This window comes from Lactuca sativa, chromosome 5, assembly GCF_002870075.4.
Source record: "Lactuca sativa cultivar Salinas chromosome 5, Lsat_Salinas_v11, whole genome shotgun sequence".
NCBI classification, from domain to species: domain Eukaryota; kingdom Viridiplantae; phylum Streptophyta; class Magnoliopsida; order Asterales; family Asteraceae; genus Lactuca; species Lactuca sativa.
This window is the reverse complement of record NC_056627.2, coordinates 345,730,789-345,744,977: the sequence shown is the minus strand read 5'-3', so window position 1 is coordinate 345,744,977 and position 14,189 is coordinate 345,730,789. Positions and strand designations below refer to the sequence as shown.

The 14,189-nt window shown below is 38.2% G+C and overlaps 1 long non-coding RNA gene across 1 annotated transcript; it reads left to right on the top strand.

Moving 5' to 3' along the window:
* Positions 1-4,417: 4,417 nt before the first annotated feature.
* LOC128126343 (uncharacterized) lies at positions 4,418-5,371 on the top strand. Its single transcript, XR_008224161.1, has 3 exons — positions 4,418-5,034; positions 5,107-5,171; positions 5,256-5,371. It is a non-coding gene; the product is annotated as an uncharacterized LOC128126343 (long non-coding RNA).
* Positions 5,372-14,189: the final 8,818 nt, after the last annotated feature.

Below are 14,189 nucleotides of genomic sequence, written 5' to 3'. Positions count from 1 at the left end.
GGCTATTTCGAAAGAAATTTCATGCATATGGCTCCTTATCCAGGTACAAAGCTCGACTTGTTGCTAATGGAAAAGCCCAGCGCCCTGGCATTGATTGTGGTCAGACTTTTAGCCCGGTTGTTAAACCGGCCACCATCCGTACAATACTTTCTCTTGCAGTTTCCCCAAACTGGCCCATACGTCAGTTAGATGTCAAAAATGCTTTCTTGCACGGCCACCTTCAGGAGACGGTTTACATGCAACAACCCCCAGGTTTTCGAGACTGTAACTATCCTGATCATGTATGTCTTCTTTAGCGCTCTCTATATGGTCTCAAGCAATCCCCACGTGCCTGGTTTCACCGCTTTGCACAGTTTCTTATCCGGTTTGGATTCATTCATAGTCGATGTGATTCTTCATTATTTATTTATCGACAGGGTTCTCACATGGCTTATTTGCTCCTATATGTCGATGATATTGTTCTTACAACCACCTCACCCGAGTTACTTCAACAGATCATGACTACCCTAGCTGGCGAATTCTCCATGACTGACTTGGGACCTCTCAATTATTTTCTTGGTATTTCTGTGACTCGTGATCAAACGGGTATGTTCTTGTCTCAAAAGAAATATGCCTTAGAGATTCTTGAGAAGGCTCACATGCTGAACTGTAAACCTGTGCGCACTCCAGCCGATGCCTCTTCCAAGTTACCTGCTTCCGGACCCCCCCCCCCCCCCCCCCCCCCCGGTCTCTGACCCGACCCTATACCGCAGTCTTGCTGGGGCCCTATAGTACCTTACATTCACCAGACCTGACATCACTTAAGCTGTTCAACATATTTGTTTCTTTATGCATGATCCTCGTGAGCCTCATCTCAATGCACTTAAACATATTCTTCGCTACATTCGTGGTACATCCTCTTTCGGTCTTCAGTTGTATGCATCACCTTCTCAACAACTAGTTGCCTATTCTGATGCGGATTGGGCCGGGTGTCCGGATTCCCGGCGGTCTACTTCTGGTTTCTGTATTTTCTTAGGTCAGAATTTCGTATCTTGGTCCTCTAAACGACAGTCCACTGTCTCTCATTCAAGTGTTGAGGTGGAATATCGTGGGGTTGCAAATGTCGTGGCAGAAACTTCTTGGATTCGTAACCTACTTCGTGAGCTTCATCGCCCCCTGATAAAGCCACCATTGTGTATTGTGATAATGTAAGCACAGTTTATATGTCAGGCAATCCGGTCCAACATCAACGCACTAAACACATAGAGATTGATATTCACTTTGTTCGTGATCAGGTGGCCACCGGGCATATTCGTGTTTTACATGTTCCGTCTTCATATCAATATGCTGATATCTTCACGAAGGGCCTCCCAACACCATTGTTTCTTGATTTTCGATCTAGTTTGAACATTCAGTCTCATGAACCCGTTCAAACTGCGGGGGGATGTTAGCTATATTATTATTGTTTGTATTTAGGCCCAAAGTATTAGTATTATAGCCCATAATGTATTTATCTTGTATATATATTGATTAATGAGAATGAGCCAATTTATGGGAAATATACACAATTACATATTTTTCAAAATCAAATAACACACTTATCACTCTTTAGCATTTAACATGTATAGGGTTATGGAAAACTCAACTCTTTAGCATTTAACATGTACAACCACTCCTTATAGGTTTATGGAAAACTCAGTGAGGGCTAAAAGGGGCATGGGCGGTTTTAGTTATGCAAATACCGAAAATACTCAGTGCGGTGCGGTTTTTAGTCTCGTAAAAACCGTAAAAAACCGAACCGAACCGAACCGAACCACACCGCGCACACACACACACACACACACACATATATATATATATATATATAAAGTGTTGATATTTGTAAGAACCAAGAACTTATTAGAATTAAAATTTCTATAAATAAAAATATCTATCTTATCTATCAGATGATGATTGTATATTTTTAAGCATACAGTTAGTGGTATTTAAAATAACAAACAATGTTTATGACATTTTTTAACATTTAAATGTGAAGAGTACTAGTGATGATAGTATCATTTTGATGAATACATTAATTGGTATTATTACATTTACATGTACATGTGAAACAAATATTATATTAAATTCATATTATGTTCAAGCATTAGAAACATATTGGATGAGTGGTTATGTAATTTGATTTCAAACCAAGAGGTGGTGTTATTGGTTCATCTCCAAAACATGATTAGCACTCCTCATCTGAGTCAAAGTAACTCGCCGAGTTACTTGAGTTTTAGTCAAAAGGCAAAATGAAAACCATAAAAAAACACTAACAATAACCGCAAAAAAAAAACTGAACCACAAAAAACCGCAAAAACCGAACCGCATAAAAACTGAATGGTGCGGTTTCTAAATTTCAAAAAATCGAAGTTGTGGTTTTCGGTTCGGTTTTGACCAAAAACTGCACCGAACCGCACCATGCTCACCCCTACCTTCTATTAGCGATGAGCATAGGTAGGTACCCACCTCATTTTGCGAGAACCGGAACCAACGGTTCCTAGAAAGTTAGAACCGGAACCGGAACCGAAACTGGTCTAGGCAGTTCTTAAATTTTTGGAACCAGTCCCGGAACTGGCGGTTCTAGTTGTTGGACCGGGTAACCTGGTTACATCAAAATTTGTTTACTTTTGTCAATAAAAACCGCAATTTAGTTCAGTCTAAATCGAATCAATTTGAACCAACGACAAATAAACCAGACAAATATATTTTAAACCTGTCTAAATAATACTACACACTTTTTTTTAATATCAAACTACAAGAAAATGCTTTGGTAATGTTAAGGCTTTAAAGTAGATACTTTGTTTATTTTATATTTGTTGATCGAGTATGGAAAAGTTTGTGTGTGTGTCTCTCTCTCTCTCTCTCTCTCTCTCTCTCTCTATATATATATATATATATATATATATATATATATATATATATATATATATATATATATATATATATATATATATATATATATATATATATATATATAAACTGGCTTCGGCAATTACCCAGCAGGTATCAGTTCCGAAAAAATGAGAACCAGAACCGGAACCGCTTTAGGCGGTTTCATAACTTTAGGAACCAGGATCGGAACCGCCTAAGGCGATTCTGGTTCCAGAACTGGCAGTTCTAAGGCAGTTTCGGTTCCGAAAGTGGGTATCCGGTTACGATGCTCATCCCTGCCTTCTATAGTTCTATCTATTTATTTATTTATTTATTTATTTGCCTTCTACTTAGCACATCAACTCGTAAAGAATATTTAAAATCTGAAAGCAATTAAGCAAATGCTAAGCCCAACATTTTCTAACGCTAGAAAATTATTTTTTATTTCATTTAAGAAGTGGGCCTAATAACTTCCTATGTTTTTTTTAGAAAAAAACAGAACCCCACTCTCATCTTCTTTATTTATTTATTTATTTATTTATTTTTTAATCATATATACCTTCTGATGTGTATTTATTCCTCATGCCATGTAAAAAATATTTGTTACTCTTATGTTCATATTTCTATCATAACAAAAACACGGTATATAATTTTATAAAAAAACATTTCATTAATGCCATATCGATTTCTTGAAAGCATGTAAAATATTCCCATTGAAATTGATATGACATATCCTTAAATCTTAACTATATTATTAAACATATTGCCCATGTCTTGAAAATTAATAGGTATACATTTTATAATACCATGTACAATCTATTAAACTTACAATGTATACGATAATATGTATACATCTTATAACACCATGTACAATCTATTAAACTTACAATGTATACGATATACACACGTATCATTGTATACGTATTCTCGTGAAAACCCTAATACCCTCTAGACACTATCAACATCGTTTCTTCCAAAAACTTCTTCCAAATCTATTACGTCTACCTCGTCACTTTCTTCAATCTCCGATAGGCTTCCATTACCACCACCCTCCTATAGTTGTCGCTATCGCCACCCTGCTGACGTTGTCCCCTCCATCGCCACCAGACATCGCACCCCATAAATAAGAAAAAGCCCCCATTCGATTCTTGTCGTTACCTTCAGTCGTCGTCTGCAGCCCCGCTTCTACCTAGAAACCCTAACTCTATCTCGCTGCCACCATTGGACACTATTAACTACAATCCCTAACCCTAGAGTGTCCCCTCCATCGCCACCAGACATCGCACACCATAAACAAGAAAAAGCCCTAACTCTTCTAGCTGCGACTGATGACTTCTCTTCGACCTGCATCGAAACCTATAAACGCTCCTTCCATTGACACGCCTTTTACCTTTTCCCTCGTATCTGCTGACTGCTCCTGAATTAAGGAATTTCGGTGGCCGACACATTTCCTCCGCGCTCATCATGGTACTACTTCACCATCATCTTCATCATCATATGCCGTTTCTTTTTTGTCTCTACTTTTATCTTTTTTCTTAATGCAAAATTATGTTCAGTCGTGTATTTGATTCGTTATATAACCTGAAACAGCCTGTGATGCCGACAATGGAATTGGATTCAGAAGCGTTTGTGGAGGTGGATCCGAGCGGCAGGTACGGATGCTACAGGTTTCGATACAGACCTTGAAGAAGTGGTCATGGAAAATATTGAAAGGCTTAGATTATCTACATAGGCATGAACCCTGTATCATTCACACATATCTCAATTGTAGCAACGTCTTCATCAATGGCAATATCAGCAAGGTACAAATATTGATCCAATAAAGGATTGGTTTTAAACATTTTTAATAATAAATATATAATTAATTAATGAATAGATATATAGATATTAGGTAAAAATTGGCGATTTGGGTTTGGCTGCAATAGTTAGTAAGAGCCATTGTGCACATTCAATACTGGGGACACCTGAATTCTTGGCTCCTGAGCTGTACGAGGAGGATTACACGGAGCTGGTCGATTTGGGTTTGAGATGGTGACTCTTGAACTGCCTTACAACGAATGTGATAATATTGCCAGAATTTACAAGAAGTTGACATCGAGAAAAAGCCCTTCATGGAGGCGTTGAGGCAACTATTTTTCTCTACAGGTGAGTTTACCATTACCATACAATGCATCAAAAGTTAATGCATAATTGATTCTGCTTTTGTTCTTTCTTCAGGACCAGATAATTTCTGCATCATTCATGTTAGCCTTGTACCAGTTCTTGGTGTTGTTGGGGAACAGGTAATGAATATGCTACTATTGATGTTTGAACTTTGAAGAAAGAAATATACTTTATGATCATCCGATTGTTTTTTTTTTCTTCAGAAAACTAAGCCTACACATCACAGTGTCCGGGAACTGCGAGATTTAGACTTGATCCCTCACTTTTTAGCATGTCGTTCAGCTCAGGTATGATTTATGAATGGGTGTGTTGTGGTTAAGAGTTATGTGACAACCCAAAGTTTATTCCGTTACATTACCCCGTTTCCGTTAACGGAATATTCCATGTTATAAAAGTTCCGTTAATAAGAGTTCGTCAAATAAATAAATGTTTTATTTATTTATATTCTATGTTGTTATTCGTTGTAATAAAATAAAGTAAAAGCATGTAGATTACATTTCCATATTATTTTGGAAAAAGTTAAATTTTATTACGACCACTAAATCGGGTGCGACCAAAAGCCCCGTTTAACGGCAGTATTGGGTAGATTTCCACTGAGCTTCAACTCCAACCCCTATATAAGGGAGAGTAAACTCCATTTCCACCTTTTTACTCTCTCTCTAAACTCTCTCTCTATAAATTTTTCCCGAGCCAAAAATCACCTGTTTCGAGCCCCAAAGGAGTAGGTAAACTATCCTAACTTGTTGTATAGCCTATCTAGCATGCAAATTCATGTTTAAATCATAAAATAGGGACAAAATGATGTGTTTACGGCCCAAGAACACTCTTGGACCGTAAACACCATTTAATGGGGGGGTTTTTAAGCCCCCAAACCCCTCCAAATTGTCCCTAAGGCTTAGATACGACTTGTAGGCTTATGGATTCGGACTTAGAACAACTTGAACTATAATTTTAGGGAGTAAACTTGATTTTACTGCCCAAGAACTTGCTTGGGCCGTAAACTCCTCTTCATGGGGAGTAAACTAAAGATTGTGTGCTAGAAATGCCCCAAACACCCCTCTATGGCCTTGGAAAAATACCTTGAAGCAATTCCATCATTGTAAGGGCCTTAAACTTTAATAAAACTAAGGGAGTAGGAGTTCACGGCCGTGAAATCCCATGGAGGTGATTCATGGGCCGTAAACTCCCATTAGGTGTCCAAAAGGTGCCCAAACTCCTTCATTTGACTTGGAAAAATACATAGGATTTATTCTTTACCACTTAAGCCCTTAAAACACCCAAGGAACGTGTCAATAGGAGCTTACGGCCATAAACTCCCATGGTTGGGGCCGTAAACTCCCATTTGATCCATTTAAGTGCCTTAAACCCATTCATACCTTTTATATTTGGACCTAGCAAAATTCCACAATTGAGATAAGGCCTTTAAACATCCTAGAATACCCTCACATTGAGTTTATGGATGTAAACTCATGGGGAGTTGTCCCAGGACACCCCTAACGCTTAATTAAAAGTGTTTTCGCACTTAGGAAGCGTATACTTGTTTAATTAGTATTAAATGTACTAATTGTATGTGAACATATGTTATCATATGTTAAATAGGTCACTAAGTGTGTCCAAGTCTTTACTTGACACCGAGCACCCAACCGGCACCTTCGTCGGATCCACTTACATCAGGTGAGTTCATACCCCTAAATGAACATTTTAAATGTTTTTACATGTTTTATAGGGGGGGAATACAAGTTAAACATGCCAATTATCATATCAATCACATGTGATTGATAACCCGCATGCACAAGGATTTACCACACTGTAAACTGTTTTACCAAGTAGGATACTATAAATGGTTTTCCAAAAGGTTTTCACTTGTTCAAAACACTTACTTATACTGTTTTATCAAAGTTTATTTTAAACTGGTTTATGAAAAGTTTCCAAAGAATTTCTAAAGGTTTTCAAACTTATTTTACCAAAGAACACCAAGTTGTGATTTTCTCAAGTATAAAGGTTTTCTTCCATGTTTTGATACTCCCTCTTAGTTTAAACTCCTACTTGATAACGCTTTCACTTCGTGATGCGTTTATACTTGTTATTGCCTCTATTTCGCTTATACTTGTAGTCGTTTATGCCTATTAGACGCTCTTACTTCACTTGTTGTCGCTTCTACTTCGTGATACACTTATATTTGGTAACGCTTATACTTCACGATCCGGTTATTCCACACTGTACGTTTATACTTCACGATCTGATTATTTCACACTGTACGTTTATACTTCACGATCCGGTTATTCCACACTGTACGTTTATACATCACGATTCGGTTATTCCACATTGTACGTTTATACATCACGATTCGGTTATACTTCACGATACGTTTCCACTTGTTACACACTCAGACGTAGTTAGGTGTATGCCTGTGCTTGTATAGATGCATATAAATAATGATTGAAGGACTTAGGAAGGCTTGTCCACCCTATTTCCTTTTCTTCGTTAAGATGTGGTCTGGTGGGATCGGATGGCCGTCCGAAGGTCGTTTGATTCATTAGTTATATATTATGTATACGAGCATAGACATATAGGTTTACATTAGTCACTTCAGTTATGAGTCTCTACCACTAGTTCAACACTTATATTGGAAACCCACTACCCACTATTTGGGATGCATCTTCGGGACACGGCCTTATCCGTCGTCTAGTTGGTAACCAAAGTCTCCTGTAGGGAGAGCAGACATTGTGTGTATAGATCTATATGGGACTGACACCCCCGCACCCTGACTGCTAGCTACAGTCCACGGCCTACCAAGCCAAGGGGTGACAGATGTCATATTTTATATTGACGCTTGCAGGGTGTCAGGTACTCTAGTGTCGGTTAGTATGGTTACGAGTATCCCAGGTTACCTTATAATTCATGGCCTTAAGTTAACGGTATTTTACACTGTATTCTACACTGTATGCTGGAAACCCACTCTCAAAGTCACACTGTTTTTAGACCTTGCTAGCTGTATCTTTCATTTGATACTGTCTGGGGTCTTGTATTCTTTGTTTTAGACCTTACTAGTTGTATCTTTCATTTGATACTGTCTGGGGTCTGTATTCTTTGTTTTAGACCTTACTAGTTGTATCTTTCATTTGATACTGTCTGGGGTCTGTATTCTCTGTTTAGACCTTGCCAGTTGTACCTTTCACATGGTACCGTCTAGGGTCTGTGTCTCCCTTTGTTAGAGTGATCCAGGCGTGCCGTTTGTTCGATACTCTCCTGGAGTCTAAGATTCCTTTTGCCTTAGTCAGCAGTCTTCACTGTTGAGGCATATGTTATTCCCTGATTTCTCTTGCTTTCTTTAATAATCAAATTCTGTATTTTGATAATGATAGCGATTAAGGGAAAACTACTTTTTACCATATAACTTCGTCCAGTCTTGGTAGAAGACTGCTTTTATTAAAGAAAATATAGGATTTTCTGGAAAGGACTCTAACTTAATTGTAACGACCGAAAAATACAACGAATTTTAAATTTTTCAAAAACAACTCGATTCCATTAAATCTTTACAAAAAGGTTTTCAATACAAAACATTTAACGTATTCCCAGAATCACATTACTATAAAATCATGAGGAGCGGTACGATCACGCCTTCGCCTTGCCACGGTCTCCTGAAGAACCTGAAAAACATAAAACCACAACTGTAAGCCCGAAAGCTTAGTGAGATATCCCCAAAATACCAACCACATATACCATACACGCATAACATGCCATAACATATCCGATCACAGAACAACCATGCACTTCGGGTCTACTGTGTGACTGGTCCACCGCACCGGCCTACAGTCCACCTGGTCCACCCTCTGAGTCTAGCCATAAACCTCGAGTCTACAGTGTGATTGGTCCGCCTGCACCGGGCCTTCAATCCACCTGGTCCACTCTCCGAATCTAACCACATACATCGAGTCTGCAGTGTGATTGGTCCGCCCGCGCCGGGCCTTCAATCCACCTGGTCCACTCTCTGAGTCTACAGTATGACTGGTCCGCCCACATCGGGCCTTCAGTTGGCCTGGTCCACTCTCCGAGCCTCGGCACGTTTGGTCCGCCCTCTTGGGGCCTACAGCCTATCCGGACCGCTCGCTGGGCCTTCAGAACAACCGGTCCCCCCTGGGTATCTTGGCCTACAGCACAAAGCAGGACCCGCCTCAACCCAACTCCAGTCCAATCAACCATGTGCACATATACATACAATCATATAGCAGTTCACAGTCAACAAGCAGATCAAACATATCATATAACATATCACCATCCTAACCAGGATACTGACCTATCTGGTCACTAGCATAGCATCACCCTATCTCTCAGGATACCGATCTCAATCAGGTCTCTAACATATACCATCCTAGCTCTCAGGATGCAAACATATCAAAGCAATAACATAACAACAACTACCCGGATCTCAATCCGATAAGGGCCGACCTTGGTGCCGTAGACCCTGTTGATATAGTGAGGATAACTCACCTCGAATCTGTCGGCTAAAAGGATAAGATCCCGCTGCTCCAAACTCCGACACGAACTCCTCCACTGAACACCAAAATACTCAACTCAATAAATACCCTTAATTACCAAAATACCCCTGGAAGACAACTGGTCAACCTTTGGACAAGGTCAAAGTCAACCCCTGACTGACTCTACTCGCCGAGTCAACCCGATGACTCGCCGAGTCCCCATACTCAGAACTTCCCTCAATCCGCGACCTAACTCGCCGAGTCACCCGAGACTCGTCGAGTCCAACAACTCTGAGTCCACTCGCCCACAACTCACCGAGTCATCCCTTGACTCGCCGATTCTCGACTCAACCAGAAAATATTGGGACTCTTCGACAAGACTCGCCGAGTCCAAGAACAGACTCGCCGAGTCTAAGGCTATCTTCAACCTACTCGCCGAGTTGTTCATACAACTCGATGAGTTCCAGGCCATCTTCATCCAACTCGCCGAGTTGTTCTTCCAACTCGTCGAGTTCCAGCTCATCTTTAAGCAACTCGTCGAGTTCACCCATGGGACTCGCCGAGTACCACCGGTCTGAATCCATACAGAAGCATTCCAGGCCATGCAATTGATCCAAAACATAGATCTAGCCTCCTACAACCCATCCATCACGTAAAGTGGCAAACTTTACGTGAATCCAAAGAAATCTAGGCCTTATACACTTTAGGGCTAGGGTTTGGGACATGATAGCTTCCCTACACACTCAAACACAGGGACTTTCAGGCATTCCATCCCTTCTCCATTCCAGATCTGAGGTAGCAACCTCAGATCTAACCTCTAAACTCCAAAACACCAAAAGATAAGCTCCCCACAAACCCCATAATGATGAATCCAAAGAGTAACAGCCCAAGGACGAGATATTACCTCAAAAGAACACCCCAACTGCAATGGAACTCGAATCCAAGCAAAGCCCCTTGCTCCAAGCCTCCTACCCTTCAAGATTTCCTCAACAATTGCTTCTCCAAGCTCCCAAATGCAACTTGATCCACTCACATACGAAGGCTAGGGTTTCTGGACTTGAGGATGAGTAAAGAGGCTGGGGGAATGGATGTTATGTTATTTATATAGGGCTCAACCCCGAGAATTAGGGTTTTCTCCACTCAGCGCCTACTCGCCGAGTCCATCTTACTGACTCGCCGAGTCGGCTACTTAACACGCGACCAAGTCGCGACTCTACTTGCCGAGTCGCTCTTTCCCAATTTACTCTTTTAGCCCTTCAACTCTACTCTTGATATTTCGGGATGTTACATTAATGGATACTCTAAAACTACCACTTTTATTAAAGTTATTTGAATGAAATGACACTAAATACTTATGAACTCACTAGCATTTGTAAAAATGCTGATACTCGCTTTTCAAATAACTTGTATTCTCAGGTCAGCATTAGACAGGTACATTCCAGGAGCTTCTGACGAAGATAGTTTAGTACCAAGCTGCACCTATATATTTACTTGTATTACTTTGATGTATTGTAATGTAAACCATGTAAAACTATTACTATTAATGCAATGGTTGTTGTACTTTGATTACTATAATGCATGTGTTGTGATACTTGACATGACGTCATCCACCCTAGAATGTTTCCACCGTTCCGGTTTTGGGGTGTGACAGATTGGTATCAGAGCATTGTTTATAGTGAGCTAAGTATATCAATTCATAAAAGATATACAGCCTATAAATACAAAGGGATAAAACAATCTGACCAAGAATTATACTTTAAAATATAACCATATTCTACCAAAGTATAATAACATCCAAAATCTAAACACTCGAACAAAAGTATCACAAGAACAACAAGAATAAAAGTCTTCGGATGTTGAGCATTGCCGTTAAACATGGGCAGTTATGTAATCGTAAGCTGGAATAAATGTAACCTGATCAACTACATTTATTCGATATGCGATGAACATGTGCTTGGGAGTGATAGTGGTGAGCAACAGGTCTGAAACTTACCAACTAGGAATGCTATAGCCAAACATAAAGTCAAAATACTATAGGAGTATTTTGGAACACTAAAAGATTCACACTAATCCCAGAACCATATTCAGAAGATAAGAACCAAACAAGAAATTAAAATACCATATGGGTATTTTAGGATCCATAACTAACCTTGTGTGAAGAACTAAAAAGATCATTATGTTGGATTAATGTCTAAGTCCATAACTATATTTGGTATGTACTTGACCCGACCCGGCATGGTCCATTTGGGTTGCACTTCACCGACACAATTTATATGCATAATCTTTTGAGAATAGTATGTTTATGATTAATATTAATATATTATAAGTTCTAATATATTAATATGGAATCATATTATTTAATTAGTATTGATCAAGAATTAATTTATAATTAATTAAGTGATCAAAAGGAACTAATTAAATATGGACTCTTATATATATGGAATGGGCCAAGTTCATTTAGGTTGGGCTAAGCTTTCATGGATAGTCCATGGAGTGTTTAACCCATGGATCCTAGGAAATGAAAGGTCATGGGTATTAGGGTTTAACCCTAATCCTCCATACTATATAAAGATGTCTTTGGTTGGTGAAATAGGCCACTAGTGTGGATACACTAAAGAAGGGTTAGCCAATTTCACTAGAGAGAACCAAGTAATCATATTCTCTAAAGTATTCCAAGGTGTCTTGGTGATTTGTGATTCCACTTGAGGCTTCCACACTATTGGGGCTAAGCTCTTAAAGCTTGAAGACATCAAGCTACATCAAGAGGTATGTATTCTATCTTGTTACATTCATAGTTTTTGTATGCTAGATTAGGATAATACCTTGGATGTTCTTATTTGCATGTATAATAGAGAAAACATAGATCCAAGGTATTTAGGGTTGCATGTACACTTAGGAAGTGTTAGAATGCACATAACCCAACAGTGGTATCAGAGCCACGGGTTGTTTTCTGTTATATTGATGCAAATATTTTATTTTCAAAGTTGAAAAAAAAAAAAAAAACATGAAGTTCGTCAAATTTTAAGATAATTACTTGTTCTTGTGAAAAACTAATTATTTGTAAAATTTGAATAATTTGCTTTATGAGTTGAATTAGGTCAAATTTAATAAAAGATAAAATAATATGATTATTTTATTAGTTTTAAAAGTTTGATCTAAAGAGTTTTATTTTTTTTTGAAACCTCCATAAGTTATGGATATGAAAAGGTTTTAAAAAAAAAAATGATTCAAAGTTTTTATGGAGTTACAAAATTTGGTGTTAATGTTTTAAAGGATTCCATAACTTAAGAATAAGTTATGGATCACCAAAAGTTTTTTGTGTTATCTTGTTTTATGAGTGAATTTAGATTAATGATGAAAATTATGTGATAGTTGGTTTTAATCCAAATTAATCTAAGAATTGATTCTAAAATGTGTTTTTGTAACTTGTCCTCAAGTTATATGAAAAGTCACATTTAAGAATCATAAAACTCATAAAAATTGGCAAAGGTTACAAAAATGAAGAGTCTAGTTCTAATTAAATGATTTTATGACTCCATAACTTGTCCTCAAGTTATGGAGGACCAAGAGTCTCTTCATTTAATAAAATAAAATAAAATAAAAAAAGGTGTAACCTTAATTAATTCCATAAGTTATAAAATAAAGAAAAGTTAATTCTTTTATTAGTTTAAAGTCTTCCATAACTTGTCCTCAAGTTATGGAACTTGAAGAGTTTTTGGATTAAAACTACTTTAAACACATAAGTTATGGAATTAATTAGTTTTGAATAGTTTCAAAACTTGCCCTCAAGTTTTGGAATTTGTAAAGTTTTCACTTATGAATACTTTAATTCCAAGTTAGCCCTTAGAATTTTAAAAGTTAAAATTCAACCCTTATACTTTATAATATTATAAGTTAATAATATATATATATATATGTATAAGAGTAAAGTTAGTCTTACCGCTAGTACGCCTCATTCACGAAGCCGGTCTATAAGGTGGGTATAAGGTTGTTGCCTATAAAATGGCAACTTAATGGGTGTCCACTCTCACCCACCGCTTGCTTGACCGGTGGAGGGTCGTTAGCCGAACGGGTTTGACAAGACTATAATTCTCATTCATTAAAAGTATTAATGATAATACTAAGTAACTAAACTCTTAATAATACCCAATCTTAGTTACTTAGGAAAAATGTGAATAAGGTGCTAACCCATGAAATTACACTTTACACTTTGTCTAAGTCGTTAGTGGAGCGTGTGTGGTTAACCGGCACACTAACTTGGACTTAACAAGGTAGGTAAAGGGTGACTTAATATTTATCATAGTATCGATGGAGCGTGTGTGGTTAACCGGCACATCGATTGAGGGGTAATTTATTAAGGGTACCAAGTGATTTGCATGGTTACTTCACACCTTGTTTTGTGATCCTCGGCATCCCAGTCACAAAACCTGAAGGGCACACTCGAGATTGAAACATGCCTTTGAACAGTTCAATGAATCTCAAAGATCTAGGAGTTTCAAAACCAATTAAAACCTAATAATACATTTCGTTTATCTTGGTGGAAATTGGTGAATCGTCATTCACCTACCTTCAAATATTTTATAGCTTGGATTACGGCATCCCTCTTCTAAGTTATAAAATAGTTTGTTGGGTCCTAGCCTTAATATTTCATATTGGGTG